The sequence below is a fragment of the Cupressus sempervirens genome, chromosome 7, assembly GCF_028749045.1.
Source record: "Cupressus sempervirens isolate cs-2001-9-10 chromosome 7, ASM2874904v1, whole genome shotgun sequence".
Lineage (NCBI taxonomy): Eukaryota > Viridiplantae > Streptophyta > Pinopsida > Cupressales > Cupressaceae > Cupressus > Cupressus sempervirens.
Window position 1 is genome coordinate 722,287,214 of NC_143124.1, and position 11,809 is coordinate 722,299,022.

Here is an 11,809-nt window from a genome sequence, read left to right on the forward strand (position 1 = left end):
CTTCTGATCTCTCTTTCTTTTTTGGCCTTTTTTCTTTTTTTGATAAATAAGGGTTCAAGACCGATAGTTAATGTTAGTAAAATATAATAAGATGCAAAAAAGAAAATGTTCAAGTTCTGCAGACTACTATCTGCCAAGATGTCTAGACTCTAAATACATCCAAAATGGGGCCAAATGCTCCTAACTACACCTCTGAAATTATGTACGCTTAGGCTATCTAAGAAAATCTTGAGTTGAGACTACAAAATGCAGGGGAAAACTCAAAAACGAGCCAGTAAAGGGCATATCTGTTAACTCTTGTTGGAAAAGGAAATAGAGCCGTGTGTGTCCTCTTGATCAGGCCACTTCTTCCTCAGCATCTTCCTTTTCATCGACAACTGGCTGGACTTCCTCATCTTCCTCCTCACCTTCCTCTTCTACCTCCTCTTCTTACTCTGCTTCTGCCTCTTCATCACTCTCTGACTTAACTTCCTCAACATCCTCTGATTCTGCAATCACCACCACACCCCCTTCATTTTTAGCCTCCGAGGAATCCTCATTGCTAAGGTCCTCCAGTTTTTCATCATGCTTGTATTCAAAAGTTTACTGGCATCTTTGTCCACATCATCACCATATGGGGCCTCAAATACAACAGGCCAATGGATTTTTCATCATGCTTCGTCTCTCCACCATGTCCTTGAACTGTTGAATGATGTGGCTTGTTCAGTTCTCTTGTTCTGTATTCTTTACTTCTTTGGTTGAATTTGCCATCTTGAAGTATATTTGACTTTTCCTGCTAAATGGATGAAACAAAAGGTCCCATGCAATTGATTCTCATGTCCATTTATCTCATTTCTGATCTTCAACACTGAAGAAAAGAACAATTTCTGATCATTGTTTACACTTAAGTTCACCATTATAGCATTAAGGATCTTGCATCCATTGATAATGTCTAATAAAATAATAACAATTATCATACATTCAACACAAGATAATGTTAGAAAAAAAATATCTTTTATTGTTTTTAAAGATTTTGGTCCAATATCCTTCAAGTCTTGGCTATTTGGATATCCACCGGCTCTCTAGTGCAGGCAATGACATGGAAGCTGTTCAATACACTTGTACTTCCAATTCTCCAGTTATCATTTATAAAAAATAGTCAGCATTTTCTAGTCTACAACTTTTTCCATACCAATTATGTTGTATAGGGATGATTTCGATGTTCCTTACCCTGATTTGTGGCTGTGGTAGATTACAAAAAAAAAAGACATTCCAGATAGAAGCTTTCTTTCACTTTCAAAATGGATTACAAATGACGCATGCCAATAATGAACTTTCATACTATTCTGGTTTTGATTTTGGCTTCTTATTTCTATTTAGAAATGTCAAATATTACAAGCATTCTTCATAAAAATTAATTTCAGAGATCATATTCTTCCACCAGCATAAAAGTTTACATAATAGGATGCAATTGCAAGGACAGTTTAGATACAAACTTAACAACCTTATACTTCTCAGCAATTTTATTAGTTAAACCTTTACCGCACATCTCACTGCCAGCTTTGCTATTGCAACTGCAATTTATGTCAACAATCTATAAGTCCTATAAATACTAATGAATAACAATGTATACCAGCTGTAATATCAAATTGATTGGACGCAGCTATGCTCCCTACAAATTGCATCATTGACTCAATTTCAAAAAAAACAAAAACACAATGATTTTTTTTGAAATTTCCAGCATTTGATCTTCATGATCTGTATATTTTGTGGTCAAAAACAACAAAAATTCTGAGAAAATTTTGCTGCGTTTTCATGAATCTGAAAAAGAATCATTTTTGACTTTTTTAGTCTTTGGTGCATTGATGTACAAATTTTAATATTAACTTTTGCAAATTTATTTGGCTTTTTGATAAAAAAATATTTGCACTCATTCTACATTCTAGCTTAATCACTATTTCATTTTTATTTTCTATTCTCTTGGAATCCTATTACATTTTAGAGTTTCTTATATTATATTTGTCAGGATTTTAATCTTGTATTTCAACCATGCATGTTCAAATTTGTTTGTCTCGGTCTTACGCTAGCTAAAAGTAATGACATCTTGATAGCAAAATTGTAACAATTTTTTTTCCAACAGATTCTAATATAAACAAAGATTACATAAACAAACTATTTGTAAGACGTTGGGACTCCATTTGCAAGCAGCTCTTGATAACAAAGGTTCTATCTGTGTTAACATTTGATAAATCTCGCATCATTGGGTTTAGGAATCTAAGGCCTTGACAACCTAGCACTGTGTGCATGCCATATAGTAATGTATGCATTATTTTAGATTCTTGTTTAAAAGGTATGTAAGGGGAGTTACCCATGTAGTTGCTAAGCTTATTTTGGCTAAAGCAGCAATTTGGGGAGGAATGTTTACATTTTGCTAGATTCTTGTTTAAAAGGCATGTAAGGGGAGGTACCCATGTAGTTGCTAAGCTTATTTTGGTTAAGAGTGACTGCTCAATATTTAAAGGAGTAGTTTGGGGAGTCGGTAGCCCTGTCGATAGTAAATTTTGTTGCATATTTTTTAAAGTAGTATTTAACTGACATTTTTAAATATATTTCTTACAAAAGCAAAATTGAGGCATATAAAAGGGGGAGAAAAAATAATGTAGAGTTGTGTCCTTTTTTCCAGTAAGCACTTATTGTTTGTTTCCTTCCCCACTTCTTTTTAAAGTTGGTTTTTAAGTAGTTGCTACTTCACCAAAATAGGAAATTATTCTATTTTTTCGAAACCATCATTCTTTGCCACTAATGAATCATCTTATATGCATTGGGAAATGGGGTAAGAATATTATAGATAACATTGTTTCTTTGCCACTGATGAATCATCTTATATGCATTGGGAAATGGGGTAAGAGTAGTATAGATAACATTGTTTCTTTGCCATTGATGAATCATCTAATATACATTCTAGAGTCTGGGGTATTATGAAATGGAGCAAGACCTTTTGCGAACTTTGCAATACACTTAGCAACTTTGCATTTTGTAGTCCTCAATAGAATCTTTAAATTTGACTTGTTAAAATATTCTCTAGGCTTCTAAGGTTGATGATGATTTTGTTAGGAATTGAGGTATTTGTTGGCACTTGGATGAGTAGTTTTGTCATTGATGACAACATATGTTTGTATGTTCATGATACACATTTATATATTGCATGATATTTTTTTATCATTGAAGTTAGTATGTGACAGATTATGTTATGTGAGGTTAGACTTGTGTAGCAGAATGAGTTTAGACATCATCTCTATGTTCACCAAGTTTTATATTATGTCATGGATGAGTTGCAACTTGTTTGAGGAAGGCAAGTAGAAGACCAATATACAAGGAATAATGACAGAGATGAAATTATTTTTGCTATATCTTATTTGCAAGTAGAAGTTAATGTCAATGAGCTTGGGATGTGATAGAAGACTTGTTTGTTTACGTATGTTCGAGATTAGGATGCATTTGGACTATTCTAGAAAGGTCATCGTTGTGTAACTTGTGATATATTTTACTAGCAGTTGATTGTGTTAAGGACACGTATTATTTATCATTGTAAAATGTAATATCTCTATTGTAATGTGTGGGAACTTTATTGTATTATTTGTAAATAATGCTTATGAAGGCGTGTATGCCTTAACATGGACTTATGTAATTAAATGTACATTGGGGAAGCTTTAACAAATTGACCTAATTATTTATTTGTAAGGGGTATAAAAGAAAGTTGTTTTCCTGGGTTGGGTATCATAGGCATTGTAAGGATGTGAAATTTTATGCAGGATGATCAAAGTAGGGCAGTGATAATGTTGGATGATTAAGGTGAGCTTCCAAGGAATTCTTTTGACAGGTAAGATGTAGATCAATCAATTCATGATTTTTGATATGTTATCCTAAAATATTATCTTTCACATTTGTTGGAGCATTTAGGCAGCATGTGTACTTGTTTACTTTTAGTCTTTAACAACTCGTTGAAACCCTCTAACAAGGGTCCAAAGTCTCCTAACATGGTTCTATCCTCTAACAGTAATTGACATACTAAATGCATTTTATTTGACTCCTAACATGGTCGCATCCTTTCACAAGATACTTGTACATTAGTACACGATCTTGTGGATGTTATCACCACCAGGGTTTTCTCTCTAATCAAGGGTTTCCCTAGTCAACAAATCATTGTGTTATGGTGTATGGTTTCTTATTGTTGTGCATCATTGTTTTAATTGATGGAGATCATATTTATAAGTTTGGTTTTAATTATATTTGGTCACAATTGATTCACCCCATCACCCCAATATCCCCCTTGAAGTTATGTGTGGACATTACTTCTTAACAGTTTTTAGATGTTCAACTTGAACTTGTACAAAATTACACTTATTTTGTTAAAACTTTTGAAAGAGATTGCATACCTAGAAAGATGTAGAATCTATCACATGTAAATCACTCATTTCAGAGACATTTGAGTGCATGGGAAAGACTTGTTACAGGCTCCTAAAACCTCTTCCTTTTCATGTTGTGTGTTGTGGGCCTCATTAATTTTGCAACATGCCCTATACAAGGGAAACAAGGTACCTCCATACCTTCAAGGAAGTTGACTTATTCAACAACAAGAAAACAAGTAACGCTAAAATATCTAGATTCAAACTTTGAATCTTTTTTTATTGATAACTAAGTTTTTTAATTTTTAATTGAGAAAGATGCATATTACAAACATGAAATTGTACTTATGAATTACAAAAGAAGACAAAATACATAATAGTTGATACAAGCATGATCATAGCTGATAGTTGCATGATAGTAGCTAAAATACATGATACATGAACTGAAAATATAACAATACGGTAGTTAATACTTACAAGAGAGTACCTACAACAATTGTCAATTACATGATAATAGAAGAAGACTAAATATAGACATAGAATAGGAACAAAAAATAATCTTCAAAAGAAGACTTTCAAAATTGATCCATGACAACCTTTCTTTTGTTGAATAATAGTCTAACTTGAAGTTTGATTTGTTAGATCTGGAAATCAATCTTCAAATTCATCTCTTCTTTAGCCAATAGTTGAGAAAAATTTGAAGTCATGTACAATAAAAAAAATGTTTGAGTGAAGCCCCAAGAATGTAGGTTCTTGGTCAGCACAATTAAGATTATTGAGAATAACTTTGCAGTTGTATCACCATACAAAAAAATGTTTCACACCATCAATAATTATATTACCATAAATCCCCACAATAAGAAGGCCTCACACCATCAACAACATATTATCATGTAACCCTATGTCAAGAAGGGGATTATTTCAAATTCAATTTAGGTTCAAAGATAGCTGGTAAGTCATTATATAAATAAGATAAATTTATTAATGTCCAACAAGAGACCACAAGGTTCTCTGGGTTTGAAAAGCGTACAAGATAAAAGACCACTAGTTGATAGAAGATTTTATGCTTTCTAACAAATTAACATCCTCCAAAATACATATTTTATTATTTTGTGCCTTTAATAGAAGAGACAATTAATTGTTTGAACCATTATACATTTCAACCTATTTGCAATGAGTAGTTTGAAATGTAAAATCCTCAAGACAATCAATTGTGTATATGCATTGCATATAAATTTCCATTTCTAAGCTAATAATGTTGGCTAATTTTTTTAATTGAAATTATATGTAGACCCACTTTAAGGGGGAAAAAAAAGGATATAGATATTTTAAAATAAGCTTTTCTCTTGACATTATTTTAAACACTTGAACCTAATGAATTATTCTGATTAAGCGAAGTAACTTCATTCCATTTTTACACTAAATTGTAACATCTTTAAAGAACTTTTGGAAACTATATGACCATCAAAGCTTTGAGAAAATTTTATGAAATGAAAATTACATTTCTATGAGGATGAAATATGTTTTTTTGAATCAAAAGACTAAACAAAATCAACAATTATGAACAAAATTAGTCTACCAAGTTTAGAAGAATATAAGGCTTCAAATAGAAAATACATGATTAGTAACCAATTCAAGTATATCCAGTTAATTTTGTTAAATCCCTAATTTAATTCTTGTAGATTTAAGTAAGATTTGTAAATATATCATTTGGTATTAAAATAAAAATTTATTAGAAGGAAATATTTTCAAGTCAACCATGAGATCATGAAAGACTATAGTAAACCTAGATATGTCTAGCCTTTAAGATCTTTTTGCAATTTAGGGCATTAATTGATTCCAAAGGAATGTAGAATGAATCAACTTTAGAGAGTAACATATTTACTATTGAGATGAAGCAAGCAAATTTGTTCTCCAAAGGCTAAAAGTAAGAAAAATGAGCAAAAAAAAAATTCATAAATTAGGAGGAGAAAAATGAAAAAATAAATAAATAAATTAGTTCATAAATTAGAAAGATTGTAATGAAGGGTTATACCTTGTTTTATACTCAATTATTAATTAATAAAATTAGCCAACAAACTAGATAGATTGAATCATGTAATATCCCTTTCCGGATATTTTACCAAAAACTTGTGATAAAAAGTGCAGATTTAAATTCAAACAAAAAACCAATATTCAATATAAATTCTAGAACTTTAATCGATTTCTAACCAACACATTTGCATACAAAAAACTCAAAAAAGATTATTTTATTTCCCCAATATTCATAAGTTTATACATAAACTAGCAAATTAATACAAATAATTGTTCAGTAGCATTATTGTCTTATACAACAACAATACAATAATATGCAACAATCCCAATAATCCAATCTTATAAACAGGAATGACAGTCAGATTAGCAATGTAGATTAAACTTGTGAGAAGGCTAGGTTTGCGTCCAACCTTCAAATGCTTCTTCAAGGGTTTGCGTCCTCGAAGAAATAACCAGCAACTATTTCCAGCTCCAGATTAATATTTGTTTTAAATAATATAATCTTCATATCCTCCCATGTGAACTCTGTTGTACCTTTATCACTTTTCCCAATGCGATGCATGCTCTTTTAAACAATGTGGGATAAAGCACCATTTTTGTCCTCCAATCACTTAAGTGAACATAGTATTTTTTTAAATAAAGTGACAAGTTAAATGAACTTTAAAAGTCGCTTAGCCAATGTTGGTCTGACTTTTTCTGCAGTAAAAAATTTCTCAGTTAAACCATAGAAAAGTCAGATGTTCTATGTCTAAGTGAAGTATAAGATTTTGGATAAACCATCTGTAAGAAATAATCGCCATATAAGCCCTATATTCATCCCTATTCATAAATGGTCGGGCGCGAAATTTTCAAATTTCAAAAGAGGCGAATATGCTTTCATATTCCTTTTCCTTCCTCCCGGGTTACCTTTCTTCCTATTTGTCCCAACCGTCTGATCCGATTAGATCTACCGCTGGCATTACCTCGCTATTGAGAGTTGCATGCTCATTAAGTATAGCGAGATAGCGAGTGTTGAGTTTTTTAAGCGGTGGGACCATGAAGTGAAGGTGCGGCGATCGGAGATTTGCTTATTAAATGTTTTATTGTGCAGGTACACTTTGCAATTCGCCATAAAAAAGGGAAGGAGAGGGACCCACTAGAATATTTGACATCAGAGCCGGAATGTTGATTTTTTCGGAAGTTCCACCACCTCGCTATCGGAAAATTCAGGCACTTCACCGTTAGCGAAGTCGCGAGGCCACGTGAAAATCTAAAAATGATGACATTGCATCTTGCTTGTATCATAATTACACCAGGTGGCATGACCAGTCATAAATACCGTTGTCAGAATCAGTTTTAATTAACAGAAGTAATTACTGGGTAACCCTTGCATTTTCCGGCACGGAATCCTTTTAAGTGCCGAAGCTCGCTACCTCGCTATCGAAAAATTGAGGTGCTTCACCGTTAGCGAGTTAGCGAGGCCCCGTAAAATGGCAAAAGATCGGCAAGATCTCTAAAGACGTGTAATGACAAATGACTGTGATAAATTTTGACAGGTGCCAGCTATGCAGAGATCCGATTCTCATTAATACCTATCTGACTAAATGTACAAGAAATCTGGAACGTCAGCTTGAAGTGGATCAACGGAGCTCGCTACCTCGCTATGAAGAGTTGCAAGGAAGATAATTACAGCGACATAGCGAGTTGGGCCCGCCGCCTTCTTTCTTAAGAAGTCCTGTAGCGTATCTTTCGATCATTTCTTGATCCGATCAACGGTTGTCGCCGCCTCGTCATGGCAAGGTGCTTGTTCTTTATGCATAACGAAGTAGCGACATGCTGACACGTGTTCTCCGTCGTCAGTGGGTCTAAATGTAAGCGCCTTCAAAAGAAAGAATTATGTACGTGGCAAGCTCTTATTGGGTAAAATAACTGACATGGCAAATATAACTCCTAGTTGTTCTCTTTGTACCGCATGATCGTAGGATCTTTGAAGATCAACGGCGCAGTTTTAAATAAAAAATGTAGTGCCACTCTCTGTATTAATTAGACAAGAAAGCTTCGTCCGTGAGGAAAAACAGAGTATAATACAGAGAGATTACATCAGTTTCATTTCACGCGAGAAAAGATTTGAAGCCATTCTTGTGCAGAAGCTATTACTGAAAGAAAAGCGTGCCAAGGTTGATAAAAAAAAAAATTTGTCAAGTTATCTGTTCGCTGAAATTTTGCAGGAATACAAAGGAGAATTGAGACAGAATTCAAGTAAGTAAAACTGCCATCATCTTTGTGAGCTTTTAAGTTTTAAAAAGGATAGCCCAAGATGCCTCCTAAGAAGGGATTTACAGGTGCAGTAAACTACCTGGATAGAAATGTGCATGATGATTTGCTTGAGTTACTTCCTGAATCTACTGTAGAAACGGTGCAAGTTAAGAGGTTAACCTCACTCAACCCTAGGCTTAGGGTAGCTGATGGATTGTATGATAAGGGTAATTGGGTCCGGGATGCTCAAACTGCTCAAACTGGTTTGAGTTTATTCAAAAAATGGTTTGCCGAGAGGAAGTTATATGCACCTCATGCCAATATATGGAATTTTGATCTTGGGAAGCTTGTTGTCCCCAGCGTGTTTATGGATTTTGACCTGCTTGAAGCTATAGCAAAAAACTATGACCAAGCCACTAAAGTAGTGAGAAGAATAGATGGTGAGGCTTTAGTTACCATCAGTCCCGAGGAGATTAGGAAGGTTTTCAATCTGGGACCCCTCACCATGTATCATGTGCCCATTAATCTGATAGATTTAGAAAAAGAATATATATCCAAGAGGGATGTAGTTAGACAGGGTGCACTGAAAGCCCACATAGGCCGGATTGGAGGCCTCCCAACCATAACATCATCTTCTAAAGAACCCTTCAAGAAATCATGTTTTAATGCCAGGGCAGTGGAGATATATAGGACCCTGTGCAGAGTCTTCGGAGAGGGCGAAGAAGACTTTATTCCGGTGAGCTTCATCTATATGATCACCCAAATCTCTTCTTTTGGTGTGGAAATAATTTTTGATTTTGCATCTTACTTGGCAAATGAGATTCATCATGGATTGGTGGGGATTGCACAGGGCAAGGTGGAAAAGGTTTGGGGTCAGTATTCCTTACTGATGCATATGTTTCTTTTTAAAGGGGCCACTTATTTTGGTAAAGAAATGGTTTTAAATAGAGAACAAGAAGGGGAAGCACTACTAGTCCAATTATGGAGTGCAGACATGACCTGGGAAGCAAAAAATGCTAGCTTCGTTAGATTTGATAGGAACTTTGCCTCCAAACTAAGGTGCCTTATATTGAATGACAATCCCAGAATCCCTAAGGCATTAATGCACCTTGTCAGGCCTATGGACAAAACCCATAATCTAAAAGTTTCACATAATTGGGGAGATATTATCCCATATTCAGTCTCAACGGTCATCAGGGTCTATGGTTTCAAAGGAACACCCCATGTGTTACCCTATCAGGTACCTTTAAAGGTAGGGATAGCTGAATTTTTGTGGCAGTTGGGAGGAGTGGAGGAGGCCTTTTTGCACAAAAGGGGGACAGGATCAATTTTTCCTACTTGTACTATAGCCCACCAGTTTGTGATAACTAAAGAAGGGTGGGTCTTTTTCCATAAATTTTTGGATCAATATAAAATGGCAGTGTCTCACTCTCGTTTTTGTGATACAGAAGGTTTCTTTAACTCTGCCCTTAGATTGAGAATCAAGCTTCGTCCAGTTCAGCATGAATTCTATTTTCCTGAAGATATAATAAGAAATGAATACTCTCTCCATGAGCAAGAAATAAAGAAAGAAAAATGGAGAGTCTATTCAAAAGTTTTGGAATTCATTAATTGTTTTGATAAAGATTTCAGTCCTCTTAGTAATGTTGCAAACAATGCAGATAAAATACATAAGCTCATGAGTACTTTCTCTGAGATAATGGAAGTAATGAATGAGAAGAAACAGCATTTTATTAATTCTTTTCCAGATAAAGCCAGAGAAATTATGAGAAAATTGGGTTTCACCCCCAACATTGGGATAGGTCCACTGGTGGTACGGAAGAAAACAGGATATACTATTGTCCGACAGCAGGTGCCCGTGGTGCATAAAGAAAAATAGATAGTTGGATCCACCAGCACTGTCCTAGAAGAAAGACCCCCTGAACTTTCCCCCAAAAGAAGGAGAATAATAAGGGAGGAAGAATCCCCTGATGAAAGTGGCTCACCTTCTCAAACCCCAATAAGAATTGAGGAAGAACAGCTCACCAATGAGCAATTCGAACAAATGGGGTCACAAGGAGAAATTTTTGTTACACAAGCAGAGATTGATGAAGGGAACCCTCAAGAAACCCCTGTACCAAGTTTTGAATTAACTACAGCAGATTTCAGAGGAAGGGAATTGGACCCTGTTTTGGAACAAGCCAGTCAGCATTTTTTGTCTGATAACAATTTTGTAAGATCTAGGGCTTTCCATCAGTTTGCGTGGAGAGTAAACATGCACATTTTTGAGCAAAGGTGCAATAATATGAGAGCAGAACATCCAGAAATGGATGAGACCTCCATTCAAAATCTAATAAAGGAACAAATGGTGCAAGAGTTCCAAAATATAACCCCTGATGAGGGAAGACAGATGGTAAAAAATGCTAATGTTTTATTATTGCCCAATTGGGACATTGCTGACGCATTAATTTTTAATTCTGTTTCAAATAATTTAGGACTCCAGGATCCAAATAAAGAGGAATTCTTGGGTACAGCATTCAGCAATGATCAAGCTGCCCTTGTTATGTGGTCCCTGAGAAGAGGATCCAGAATTACTTCATCACAGCCTGATGATTCAGGATTAACAGGGAGTATCATTGTAAGAAGAGTTGCTGACACTTCAAATGTACAGGCAGCCCACATGAATGTGGATTATTCTAAATTTGCCCTGGCTACTGCGGAAAGAGAAGAGAGGGAAATGATTGATATACATAATAAATATGAAATAGTGGTGGAAGCCTATAATCAAGAGGTAAAAAGGAGAATTGAGTTAGAAAACAGGGTATCTCAATTAGAAAAGGTACTTGGAAAGAGAAAAGTGGGAGAATCCAGTACACTAAGAATTGCATATCCCCCACAGTCATCTGTGGGATTAACCCCTATTATTGAGATACCTGACACCCCTGAAAGACCCCAATTCTATACTGCAGAGGAATTTGAAGCAGAAAAAACTAAATTACATGAGTGGCAGATAGAATTTAGAAATCAGCAGGAAGAGAAATGGAGGCAGGGTGTGACATACTTGAGGGATAAAATACAATGGTCAAATTTTTATGATCAGTTGACAAGGATTGTAACCCTCATGGATGAGTTAAATAAAGAAAAGAATGGACTAGATTCTCTTGCACAGAAGTGGA